The following is a 13,400-nucleotide window of genomic DNA, read 5'->3' as shown; positions in this document are numbered from 1 at the left end:
TAAAGGGCAAAGTAATCCTCTGTATCTATTGCAACTCTGCAAATTGAAGGTTGTTGGAAATGTATTGGCTTTGAGTGTTACAAAAGAACTGTGACATGTACACCCACTCTCATATCCATTGAAGGAGAAAGATGAATATGTGAGTCCTTGAATATGAGAGTCCTTGGTGGAAAATGAGTGGGCACAGTGACTTCAGCCCCTCTGGGTTAATGTCTCTCTTTCATTTCTAGGTCAAATCAAGCAGGATTGCAAAAGTTCATTGCTTCAATTTTTTCCAAGGTCACCAGGGCTGTGAGTAATCAGGAAGTATCAGCCACTCCTGGAGATATGTTGTTAAGTTGGCTTTGCCCAATAGATCTTGTCAGGGATAGGTTCTTCTTCAGTGAGACATACATGACATTCACAATACAACCCTTCAACAAAGATTGATTCACGATGATAAGTACAGGTGGCTATATCAGACAGCACTCACATGACCATGATTCTTTGAACCCTTGGAAGAATGAACATTCATGACTTCGCATATGATCTTGCAGTAGGACGTATGCATGACGGTACATTTTGCCTCCTCCTTTGGCAAAGGGTTTATGCTCTTGCTTTTGGGTGGTGCTGTAATTCTATTTTCCTATTCTCTGATAAGGACAATGTATACAGAACTGCTTAGGTGAATTCCCAAAGGAAACTTTATTTCCCACTTATGGTCTACCACTTGTGTCTACCATGTTCCTTCTCTTTCTTTAGGCTTTTCCTCCTCCTCTTGGCTACAACTGGATCCAATTTCCATCTATGATATCCCTTTAACTTGATTTAAGTTCTTGTTTCTCAAGTGGCTCCATTAGGAATCTAGGATGGCAGCCCTGGTGAGGGCTGCAAGGGAGAGGAAGAGGAGAGGACTTTATGATGAAAACCACGCACACAGACATGGGGCACAGACTTGGCTCAACTTGTAGCCCTAGGGCTTACTATCAGTGCGACCTGGGGCTACTGGCTTGATCAACAGGCGTCTCCATTGCCTTTCATAGGAATCTGAGGGTAAAATGCCTTCCTCACCGTAAACTCCAAAGGAGGTGGAGACTTATGAGAACTCAGAGCAGTCAGGGTTTGACTGAGTGCATTTAATTGATCTCCACCTTTTCCTTTCTTGTTTCTCCTGCCATGTGTCACTCTCCCAGGACTGAATTTGAGAAACAACACCAAATTTCCTGCTTCTGCTCAGAAAATGTGTTGCCCTTTCATTACATATGGGCTTACCCTTTATGGCCCTCCGATAATCTTTTCTTAGTGGCCCTTAGGAAAAAGAACAAAAGAAAAGGAGTGGGGAAATGGGAGAGACTCATCACTGTTTATTTTTCCAATGTGGACAGCTAATGGTTTTACACATTAGAAATTACCCTTTGTTTCAATTACTACACAAACAATAACGAATACCATTAATAATACTGTTGCAATTACCGATATCACTATTACTAGCTTTAGAATTTTGTGAGCAATTACTTTGTGCCAGACACTATACCCAGCACTTCATATAGAAGCAAAGCTGAATGGTGGACCCAACGCCCCCTGGGAGGCAGCATGCTGAAAACCTCCTTCTCTGGTGGCTCTCAGTTTTCCTTCACCATATCACCCCCATTGTTGATATAAGAAAACTGAAGTTGAACTCAGGAGGACAGGCATATAGAGGAAAGTCTATAACATTTCTATTGATCCAGGAGGCATAACTCTGGTCAGAGCAATGGATGGTAGGTGAACCGTAACCCTCAGAGGAGAGAAACAACAGCTAGAACCCAACTAGCCTGAGCAAAGCCCTAGGCATTGCTCTGAACCCAAGGTCTCTCTTGCTCTCTGCTCTTTCATCTGTGCTCTGACAGCTATCAAGTCTTCATCGTCACGCATAGAACTTGGAGCAACCCAGGGCCTGACATGTGACAGAGGAGAACTTGAAGCTAGAACCCTAAATGATTTAATCATAAAGATTGAGGAGGTGGGATGAATAGTTCAGTTCACTGATGTGGTTAGTATCCTAGGGATATTACGGGTTGTCTAGAAATCTGGGGTCTAGTGAATGTTGTCTACAAAAAATGTGCAGATTTGCAAATAGCAAACTTACAAGCAGAATTTTTAAAAAAATTCTATTGAAGTATAGTTGGTTTATAATGTGTTAAATTCTGCTGTACTGCAAAGTGATTCAGTTATACACGTATATATACATTCTTTTTCGGATTCTTTTCCATTATGGTTTATCATAGGATATTGAATATAGGTCCCTGTGCTATACAGTAGGACCTTGTTGTTTATCCATTCTATACATAATAGTTTGCATCCAGGCAGACTTTTGAAATATGACATTTGAGAACTGCTTGTGTCCTTTCTATTTTTTTTCTTTGAGATATAAAATTTGTTTTATTTTCACTTGTATAATTTGGTTCTGTAAAAGGAGAAGTGGACGCTGAAAACATTAATTCTTCTGCCAGTCTGGCCATATGGCAGCAGGGATCATACCCTTTCAGTACCAACCACAGAGGCTAGTGTTATGTTTAATGGATTGTTGAAACTTTAGAGCAGGATTTTCAAACATTAGTGTGCATTAGAATCCTCTTAAATCTTGTTGAAACTGAACCCTGTGTTCTCCTCCTAGAGAAGGTGATGTGGCAGGTCTAGGATGACGCTTATGATTCTGAATTCTTAATGGTTCCCAGGTAATGCTGATGTTGCTGGTCTTTGGACTACACCTTGAGTAAACACTGTCATAGAATGCTACTCAAGTGTGCAAATTTCATCTTCACCTTGTTCTGGAAGATTCCAGTCTCAGTTACACTGTATTGTTTGGGCAGAGAGACCTAGCAGATGGCATATCACACCCACCACCCAAGCCCTCCAGGCCCCAGTAAGACCCTCTGGCAGTTCTTAGATATCTACTATTCTTAGACTACAAAACCAATGTGACGTGAGAGGCAGGCACCCTTGGGACCTCTGAACAGGCTTGCTCAACACTCCTGGGAGTAAGAGAGAAAGGAGATGTGTCTGGACTACCAAATCCTGAAAGTGTTTATGTGTGTTTTGCAAGGGAGCACAAGGTATAAAAAAATGACAGGCCTCCTTGGTCTCACCCAATATAATTTCTTTCTGGTTTACAAGGTTAGTCATGCACGCTGGCTAAATTAAAGCTGTATAAGTCACAGACATCCTTCAGATTTGGCTGGAAATTCAATCATACCCTCACTGATCCACAGCTCCATTCTGGGCCTGGCTCTGCAGGTTGCTAAACATATTGAAGCACTTATGGAAGGGGAGGGGCAGGTGGGGTAAGGCAAGTGGGGGATGGGCACGGAGGTCAGATAAGTTTTGGGTAAATACTTTAGATTCTCTGTTTCCTTACCTGAGAAATAGCAATGTCAATGATATTTACTTCACAGAGTTCTTGTAAGGATGGCAGGTAAGCATGTCTAAAAGCAGCCAGTATGAGGTCTAGAACATAGTAATGCTCAATTGACATTAGTTTTCTTTCTTATTTTTCTTAGTGTCTCCTGCCTATAAAGCTGGGAGAGTATGGAGACTGGAGGAAGAAAATAAATATTAGGTTCTTAGAAATAGCAAAATGGTTGGTCTCCTGGCACACACCTGAATTAGATTTATTCTATTCTTTAAAGGTTAGTGGAACTCTAGGGACTGGCCTAGAAATCTAACAACTACTGGTGACAGAAAATCTATAAAATGGCATCATGGTCTCAAAGTAGAAGACTAACCTTGGGTTTTAAAGATAAGAGGTAGAATATGGATGGTAAATATTCATATAAAGCCTCTAGTAATTGACAGTGGACTCTAACAGTACCTAAAAATCCATATTAAGGTGCAAATTACACATAATTGAGTGATTACAGGTCTGGCATAATGCAGGATATGGAAAGGCAATGGAACTGGGGCTCAGTTTTAATTTCAGCTCTGCCCCAACCAGCCTAGTGACCTTGGGAAAGTCATTTAACCTCCTCCTAGCACACAAACATCATCATCATCATCATCATCATCATCAACGTCATCATCATCATCAACATCATCATCATCAACATCATCATCATCATCATCATCTTCATCATCATAATCATCAACATCATCATCATCAACATCATCATCATCATCATCAACATCTTCATCATCATCATCATCATCATCATCATCATCATCAACATCAACATCATCATCATCATCATCAACATCTTCATCATCATCATCATCATCATCATCATCATCATCATCATCATCATCATCATCATCATCATCATCATCATCATCATCAACATCAACATCATCATCATCAACATCTTCATCATCATAATCATCAACATCATCATCATCATCATCATCATCATTATCATCATCATCATCAACGTCATCATCATCAACATCAACATCATCATCCTCCTCATCAACATCATCATCATCCTCATCATCAAGGCTATACTTTGGATGCTAAATATCTCTATGCAGAGAAGCACTTCAAAGACAAAATCTAGGGGGAATAAAGCTTTGCTGTTGGGGTGCTGATCTTTATGATTGCAGGCAGCAACTCTGAAGAGAGAATGTTGCTGAAAATCTCTAAAATTACCTCGTTTCGAGGCTTCTCACCTCACAGTGGGACATTAGAAGGTGGGTAGTCCCTTGATCCTCCCTGGAGGTCAGATCCCCACTATATTAGTACCATGAAACTGAGGCTTTATATGCCTGGTCACTGCCATCTCCCCATTATTGGCACAGTGTCTGCCATGTTGTAAGGACTCAATCAGTATTTGCAGACTGAGTGAGGAAAATGGATGAATGACAAACAATTGAGGTAAGCCAGTCTCAAGAAGGCTGTCCCAGAGAGCTTACACAAATCAAATTGTGAAAATTTCCACCTTTCCTGATTCTACATAGACACGGCCCCAATTTCTGCCAGTGCCTGAAAGATAATTACAATAATCACTCATGTCTCCTTGTGGAAATAAGGTATAACATTCATACTTTCCCAAGGTGTATTATCATACATACTTCATTTTGGAAAGATTGATAAGGAAAATTAGCAGCTGCACCATGAGGCTAATGAGAAATATACGCAAAGCATTTGAAGCCATGGAACATGAGACATTTTTTCCATTATGATCAATTAAAGGTATATAGTATCGATAGAAGGCCATGCATGGAACCACACTCCACATCAAATCACACCTATCACCATGTTTTATTCAAAATGATCTTTTTTATTCCTTTATTAATTCAGTTACTTTGCCTTTAAAAAATATACCTTGAGAGAAAATTATGTGCATGATATTATGATAAATAGCCTGGTGATAGATAATGTATAAGGTATTTTCTACCTACAAGAACTGGACAGACAGTGGGGATATAGACAAATGCACACAGATCTACACTGGAGGTTCTGATGGTGCCCATCTTAAGTAAGGAGAGTCCTAATAACAAAGCTTTCTGAAATGTGCAAATAAAGATTAAAGAGCTAGAATGGTGGGTTGTGGATGATTGGGGAGGTGAAAAAGTATGTTATAATAAAGAGATCAAAGTTAAGGTAGAACATATATGGAGAATGTGGGGTCAGTTTAGTCCAAGAATCGTGATGTGGAGAGGGTCATCGGTCACCCAGAGATGTGGCATTTGCAGTGATGAACATTAATGGTAGCTGTTATGTACAATAAAAGGAGCACTAGTTTTGGAATTTAAAGATGTACATTGGAACCCCAACTCTGCCACTTACCAGACAACTAACCTTGAGCCTAATCTACAAGCCTCAGTTTTCCCATCTACAAAATAGGTTTACAGGTATCGATCTCAGAGGGATCTTCAGAGGAACCAATGTGGTAACATATGAAGCAAGAAACACTTTTTTCAGCACACTGGGCAGAAAGCAAGTCTTAGCCTGCTCTAGCACACGAATTTTAGCTTACATTTGGAAGCTAAAATGAAGGCACAGTGAAACTGACAGGTTTGCCTGAGGCATTTGGTTGAATCGGTTTTGACAATGTTGAGTCAATGACTCTACCCGTCCCCAAAAGTTCTGCAGGACAGAGAATCAGGAAGCCAAGTAATCCTCACATCCATTCTTACCCTGTTTCAACACAGTGTGTTTACCTTCCATTTGAATAGCTAACCTGCTCAATGTGGAGAACTGAATCAGATAATGCTGCCCATGTTATTTTTATTTTTGGACCAATTCATTTTGGCTGGAGATGTTGAGAAAAGAAAGCAAACAACTGCCGAATTTCCACTTAGCTTGGTGTAAATCTACACACAGATCCTAGCTCTGAGTGAGGGAGAATGGGGGAGGAGGGGTATTGTTAATGGATGAGAAATTTTCTAGGAGAAGAGGCAAGGGTCTCCTGGGTTGTCCTATTCTTGGAGAATTTCCACCATGCACAATCAGAAAACATGTGCTGTGTCTGTGCTTCCTATGTAAGTCAGGATGCTATTATTTGCAAGCGCGTGGGATTCAGTTCCACTGCTGACACCTAAATGACCTCTGATACTGGATCACACTTTTCCTCACCATCTAATGCTAACGATAACAACATCTACCAACTAAGGCCCTTTATTCTACAGTTCACAAATATTTACTTAAATATTCATTTGAGTCCCCTAAGAACCACGGAAGGTTGGCATTGTTGTTTTCACTTTACAAATGAGGAAGAGGTTAGTGAGGATGGAAGAAAATAGGGAAGCGAAAGAATATAAATCAAGGGTGCAAAAAGGAGGGCTGGATCCTAGAAGTGAAGGAGACCATGAGAAGTCAGACAGTCCAGTGACAGGCTGTGCCTCCTTGGCCATGAATTGTGTGGTAGGTTCTAAGCTTGGGGTATGTTCCTTCTTCCTTGATGACCACAATCAAAGCTCAAAGGTTCATGCAATTTTGAATTGGTTAGAAAATTGCTGAGTTTTGGGTTCTACACCCTACCACCTCCCTGTCCCACCATCCTGGAGACCTTACTTCTCTTATCTAAACCAGAGCCATCTTCCCCAAATCACACCCTCTGATATAAAAGGGGCAAGGGGATATGGTGGTGCATCAGAGAAAATTTTGACTGCAGAAGAAGAACAAGAGCAAGGAGTGGTGATGGGACCAAAAATAAACCAAAAACAAGGTGTCAGGAACTGGTCAGATGATAATCTATTGCTGCTCAAATGCATGTCCCGTGAACAAATGTGTTGCGATGTATACTCTACTCCTTAACAACGACTCTACGTCCTTCCACATCGACTTGTTCCTTGGGTTCTTCTGATAGCTTCAAAATGTTTTAAAAAACAATTATCCTTCTTTAAACACCAAGGATAGATGGATTCCAGGAAAGTGCTGACTGAGCAGGATCTAAAGCGGGTAAATAATAACCTACCACTCATTCATTGTCTTTGCATTAATCTTCATGGCATAGATTTAACTTTAAGCTCATGTTTCTCACTCAGAATGTTTAATGATGATGAGTGTCTTGTCCATCTGCATCCTCACTTCACCTTTGTCCTCTTCTGTCCTCTGGTTACCAGATAAACTTAAGGTAGATAGGAGGGACCATCCTACAGATCTTTATGGCAGAATCGGTTTAGGTATTCAAATCTGTCTGCTCAGGCTGCCCGAACAAAATACCAGAGACTAAACGGCTTTAACTTAAATAACGGAAATTTATATTCCCACAGTTCTGGAGGCTCGAAGTCCAAGATCAAGGTGCCAGCAGGGTTGGTTTCTGGTGAGACCTCTTTTCCTGCTTGCAGAGAACCTCCTTCTCTTCTTGCTGTGTCCTCACATGTCCTTTCCTCTGTGAAGAGAGCAAGATCTCTGGTATCTTTTCCTTATAAGAACACCAGTTCTATAGGGTCAAGGTCCCACCCTTATGACCCCATTTAACCTTAATTACCTACTTTAAGGCCCTATCTTCAAATACAATTCCGTGGGGGGTTAGTTCTTCAACATATGGATTTGGGGGAGCAGAATTATTCAGTCCATAACACCATCTGAAGACAGAAACATGACCCACACCCACCCTTTACTGAATATTCCATCTCAAAGAATGTCAACACAAGTGTCCCTTTCCCCCTTCCCACCACTCTCCCTTTTCCAGCTCAGTTTTTCACTGAATTCCAATCCCTCTTCCGAAGTCCCTACCAGCCTTTTTAAATCTGCAGTAGCCCAGAGGTAGTTGTTCACTTGTGCTGACCCAAGAAACCATCCTGGAGTGAAGTGAGGACCATTTGGTGACCTGAGGAGAAAACACAAGAGTTTCAAAACTCTCTGCGTTTGGGGTTTGGGTATTTATCATCTTCTTTATTCATTAAAAAAAAGAGAGAGAGAGAGAGATAAAGGCAAAACGGGATCACTGGGTGTGCAGTGAAATGGGTCCAGACACCATGGGGAGGGAGAGGGTGGGAGGGGTTGGGTGGCCACAGAGGTGTGTGAGGGTGTGAGGAAGCTTCATCTTAGGCTGTGGTCCAGAGGCCAGGATCGAGATGGACAACACCTTTTCCAGGGAAAGGGAGAGAAGCCCATGAGCAAAACCATTTTCTCCTGAGGAGGGAAGAGGGGGCTCACAGAGCAGAGGGAAGCCAGGGGCTCAGGCAAGAGCAGTGGGGCCCCAGTGAAAACCTACAGATGTTGGCTGCTGCATTGGTTTTCATCTACCCTTGTATCAGTCCAAGTCCAAATCCTATCCATAAGGACTCACACAGTCTCTGCTGTGTGGCTCTCTAATTTCTAGCTCACACTATGCTTTAGACAAAGAAAGCAGAGAAATTATGTGATAGAAAAATCTTCTGTCTCTCTCTAGTGATATGGATTACAGACCTCAAAATCCTCCTTTCTTCATTTAACCTTGGCGTGATAAAGAAAAATGTTGTCTTTAGAAAATGACTGGAGAAGATTGTGACACAAGAATTCCAGAAACATCTGGTTTTCATTTAATCTTGTGTTCTCGTCCCAATTCTACCACGTTGCAGTGATCAGGATGCCTTGGAAACCTTTTTAAAATGGCAGCATTTATTATTTAACATCTTTTCTAAAATGCATGACTCTATTTTGGGCAAATAATGAAATCTTTGATCATTTATGTACACATGGAGGCCCAGAATCCATCCTGCTGAACGCCGTTCTTATATAATACTGTGATCATAAATAAAATAAATGCAGTATTTAAGCTGCAAGTACATGCCTGCTCAGGCACAACGTTTCCTTCTGTTTTTGTACAAAATCCTTTATATAGTTTTATTCAATTACCAACTTATTTAGGATAGATTTTTCTAAATTAGAGAACAACAAATTTTGGAGGAGAGCTCTGGATTTTTTGCTAAGGAAATGTTGATTATGTTGTGTCACTTTGGTACACTTTTTTCTACCAACTGCTCCATCATCACTTTACTTCAGGGCATCACTCTTGGTTAGATCTCCTTCTACCCCTCTGGATCATCACTTTACTTCAGGGCATCACTCTTGGTTAGATCTCCTTCTACCCCTCTGGATGCTCCTTGTCAATCCCCTTTGCTCTGTTGCCTTGTCTCCCTGACCTGCAAATGCAGGAGTCTCCCAGGGCTCACTCCCATGACTGCTTTGTTATTAATACTCACTACTTATTTGATCTTATCCAGTTCTTTTGCTTGTTGATCGTCCCCAAAATTATAACCCCAGTTCCAATTTCCCCTACCCCCATCTTAGGCCCATTTTTCCAACTGCCTGTTCAGTGTTTCCACTTTGAGAGTTGAAAAGGCATCTCTCATCTCACCAAAATTAAATGATTGTGTTCCCTCCCAAATCTGTTTCTCTTGTGGTCTTGCCCATATCAGTAAATGACAAGTCCATGTTTCCATTTGCTTGGGTCAAACTCTCAGACTTATCCTTGACTTTCTCTGACTGCTTATGAGGAATCCATCAGGAAAACATGTAATCTTAGCTTCAGGGTTTATCTAGACTCTCAACACTTCTGTCCTTTGCTATTATGAGCTGAGTCTGCACCATCAATAGCAATAGATCCACAACTCTCTCTCCTTTGTCGACCCCAACCCCTTATAGTCTCACCAAAGCCAGATAGATTCTTTTAAAATGTAAATCATATCATGTCCCACTCTGTCTCAAACCCTCCACTAACATCTCAATGTGCTTGAAATAAAATCTTATGGTCCTGTGAATCTAGTTAGGTTTTACTTTCCTGAGTTCAACTCCTATCATCTTCTTCATCACTTACTCCAGGGCAGCCCAGCTGACGTCCCAGCTGTTCCTTTAATGTGGTCCTGCCTCAGGGCCTTTGCAAGTATTGTTTGTACTCCCTGAAATTTCTTCCTCCAGGAACATGCCTTGTTTCTTCAGGCCACATAAGTTGCTGCTCAAATTTTACCTTATCAGAGACACCTTCTCTGACCAGCCTATCTCAAGTAGAATCCCTGCCCCACCCTCTCCATCATTGCTTCCCTGTCCTATTTTACCACAGAAGCCTTATTTCCACCTGGTATACATTTCTCGTTTACCTGTTTGTTGTCTACGTCCCCCATTAGGGTGTCAGATCCCTGAGAATAGGCACTTTGAGTGTTAATACGTTGATGGATCCCCAGTGCCTATAGCACTGCCTAGTTCATAGGAGTTAATCAGTAAATGAATAAATTGGCCAATTCCTACTTTTTATATGTGTCAGCCACAGTATTCTCACTGACAACAAAGAAAAGTCCATGAGGAAGGAAATCACAAGGATATCAGAAACCCAGCCTTGGAAAAAGAATGGTTTTTCTTTTGAGCTTTGCTCTTTAAATTGTACATCACCTGGGAGCTTAGCTTGTTAGAAAGGCAGAGTTTTGGGCCTCGCCTCAAACCTACTAGAACAGATTCTCTAGTTAAGTTAGTTAATTCAAAGCAAGAGATGATTTTAATTTTCCAGACCTCGATGGTGTTATTTGATCCATTTTTGTGGGCATCTGGAGGGACGTGTGGACTTCCTATGTATCCTGGAGCAGGTTTGAACAGCAGTATTGAAATGGGTAAGGCCCAGAAATCTGAATTTTAACAAGATTCAGAGTCACATATGCACAATGGAGTGAAAAGCACTGTGCAGAGCCCCGAATGCTCCTCTCTGTTCCCTCAATGAGACACCCTGTCCTGTTTGAAGAAGATTGCATCTTTCTGTATTGTTTGCCTTCCAGACCTGTGACTTATAAATAGTTGATAAATGAGAAAAGTGACTTTCATCACAGAAACTAAAAAGACCAGGAACCCTGCTGTCATTCAATTTGTGACATGGGAAAGACTCCGCCCAGGAGAGTCTGCAGGGGCAAAATTATCACTCACAAGATCACGGTCCCCTGTCAAGAAGCTGGCTGCCAATTTAAGACAAAGTAAGAGTCCATTGAGAATCACCACAGGTACAGCCTTCCCACTGGGGTGATCGAAGAAGACAGGTACCTGTGCAACAGAGCTTGATGTGCAGGTCAGCAGAGGGGAGAAGTATCCTTGCTTTTACATTGTGCCTCGCTCCTCTCTCAAGTTGTCTTGCATAGAGCATCTCCCCTCCTGGTAGCTGCCATAATTAGTATATTATTATCTTGTCATTGTTCAAATTTGGTTTGCTAGATTATTCTGAGCCCCCCGATAGGGTGGTGATGCAAAGTCAGAAAACAATATTTCATAGTTATCTTAGGGTGGTTTTCCTAGAAGCAAAGGCTGAGACAGGAATCTGAATGCACGTAATTAATTAGGAAGGGCTCTTAGGAGGAGGGGAGGGAGGAAAGCAGGATGGGACCTGGAAGAAGCCATGCAAAGATGTGGGTTCAACTGAAGCTGTTGCCACAGGGAGCTGTGGAGGATGCAGGGGACTAGAGACTAGGTCTCACCTTGAGACAAAGAGGCTGGTCACTATTACCTTCTTATCAGTCAGCTGCAAGTGTCCCCAGAAATCATGTGTAACCTTCCAGACATTTTCCAGGGAGGAAACCATGAGCAATTCTCAGGATAAAGAGGGCAGTAGTGAGCTATAAGCAATCAACCAAACTCATTCTACGAGGCCACCATCACCCTGATACCAAAACCAGACAAAGATGTCACAAAGAAAGAAAACTACAGGCCAATATCACTGATGAACATAGATGCACAAATCCTCAACACAATACTAGCGAACAGAATCCAACAGCACATTAAAAGGATCATACACCATGATCAAGTGGGATTTATCCCAAGAATGTAAGGATTCTTCAATATACTGTAGAAAAGGGAACACCCTTGCACTATTGGTGGGAATGCAAATTGATACAGCCACTATGGAGAACAATATGGAGGTTCCTTAAAAAACTAAAAATGGAATTACCATACAACCCAGGAATTCCACTACTGGGCATATACTCTGAGAAAACCATAATTCGAAAAGAGTCATGTACCAAAATATTCATTGCAGCTCTATTTACAATAGCCAGGACATGGAAGCAACCTAAGTGTCCATCAACAGATGAATGGATAAAGAAGATGTGGCACATATATACAATGGAATATTACTCAGCCATAAAAAGAAATGAAATTGAGTTATTTGTAGTGAGGTGGATGGACCTAGAGTCTGTCATACAGAGTGAAGTAAGTCAGAAAGAGCAAAACAAATACCGTATGCTAACACATATATATGAACTCTAAGAAAAAAAAATGGTCATGAAGAACCTAGGGGTAAGATGGGAATAAAGACACAGACCTACTAGAGAACGGACTTGTGGATATGGTGAGGGGGTAGGGTAAGCTGGGACGAAGTGAGAGAGTATCATGGACATATACACACTACCAAACGTAAAATAGATAGTCAGTGGGAAGCAGCCACATAGCACAGGGAGATCAGCTCGGTGGTTTGTGACCACCTAGAAGGGTGGGATAGGGAGGGTGGGAGGGAGGGAGATGTAAGAGATATGGGAACATATGTATATGTATAGCTGATTCACTTTGTTATAAAGCAGAAACTAACCCACTGTTGTAAAGCAATTATACTCCAATAAAGATGTTAAAAAGAAACAAAAAAACACTCAAGCAGCTGGGGGACTGATGGGTACCATATGTAAAGAGCAACTTATAATACTTATCAATTATCCATCCATAGACACTTTCTGAGGAGTAATTCTTTTATCTAGATTGGAAATCTGCCTGGTTATTCCAGGTCAAAGAAAGAAAGTCTGCCAATCTCAGATATTAACCTCTTTAATTTAATTATAATTTGCTATATCAGATTCAATGTAATTATTAGCTCATTTAATCCTAATGACAACCCAGGAATATAAGTGCTATTGTTATATTTTTTTTAATTGATGAAAAAAATGATGACTGATGAACTCAAAGCTTAGGAAATTTGCCCAAAGTACACAGCAGAAGCCTACTGGAGTCTAGATAGTCTGACTTTATACTCCTTATTTGTAGCCACTTGGCTATGAGA

The sequence above is a fragment of the Neophocaena asiaeorientalis genome, unplaced genomic scaffold (genome assembly GCF_003031525.2).
Source record: "Neophocaena asiaeorientalis asiaeorientalis breed wild unplaced genomic scaffold, Neophocaena_asiaeorientalis_V1.1 scaffold64, whole genome shotgun sequence".
NCBI lineage: Eukaryota > Metazoa > Chordata > Mammalia > Artiodactyla > Phocoenidae > Neophocaena > Neophocaena asiaeorientalis.
This window is presented reverse-complemented; position numbering follows the sequence as displayed.